This window comes from Leuresthes tenuis, unplaced genomic scaffold (assembly GCF_036924035.1).
Source record: "Leuresthes tenuis unplaced genomic scaffold, fLeuTen1.0.hap1 SCAF_1, whole genome shotgun sequence".
Classification (NCBI taxonomy): domain Eukaryota; kingdom Metazoa; phylum Chordata; class Actinopteri; order Atheriniformes; family Atherinopsidae; genus Leuresthes; species Leuresthes tenuis.
The window spans coordinates 11584162-11585030 of record NW_027325355.1 but is presented as its reverse complement, the minus strand read 5'-3'; positions in this window follow the sequence as shown (position 1 = coordinate 11585030).

Genomic DNA, 869 nt, shown 5'->3' with positions numbered 1-869 from the left:
GGCCAGGACTCCCTGAAAGAGTTCCACAGACTTCATAGATGAAGGACTTCTGCTTTACTGGAACATTTCCGTGTTGAGCTGCTTTATGCTTGGACTCCATTTCAGAGGAGCTCACTTATTTCTTACTGCTCTGCACTTTTTCACAGCTGCTTCAGACCATTAAAGTCAATGACTGACATGTTCACGTGCACAGTGTGATGAAGTTCATCTCACTGAGCTCATGTGTGTTTTCACAGAGCAGGACTTTGACTTTCAGTTTTATTCTGAGAATGTGAAGCTGACATCATGCAGCGGTTTGGTTAGACGTCATGTTGTATTCCTGCTTCCTCTGGGGTTCTTCTGTGTGAACAGACCCTGAATTCTAACTCGTGGATCGTGTTTCTACGCTCAGACTGTGAGATCAGCCTCTAACATCTCATCCTTAAAGCTGAATGTTGAACATATGTGTCCACTGTTAAAACAACACATTTCTGATGAGTTTATTACTGAAACACGTCTTTATTATCAGAGCATAAGATCCACTGACACATGGAGAGGAGGATTTGAGTTGATGTGCAGATGAATGATTTGTGTTTCCTCTGCAGATGAAGGTAGAAAGTGTGTGTGAGCTGATGTGAATTCAGCAGCATGGATCAGTGTGAGGACACTAAAACCACTCTGTGTGGGGAACATGAGAGCCAGAGCAAAGCTCAGAGGTGAGATGACCATCTCTAACTGTCCATGACTCTTCTCTATGTCAGAGTTCAGCACTCACATCACCAAACCACCTTTATTCACAGGAACCAACCAGAACCTGAACCTGAACCTGAACCAGAACTAGAACCTGAACCCAGCTGTGTGTCCATGAAGAGTGACCGTTCAAAGGAAGA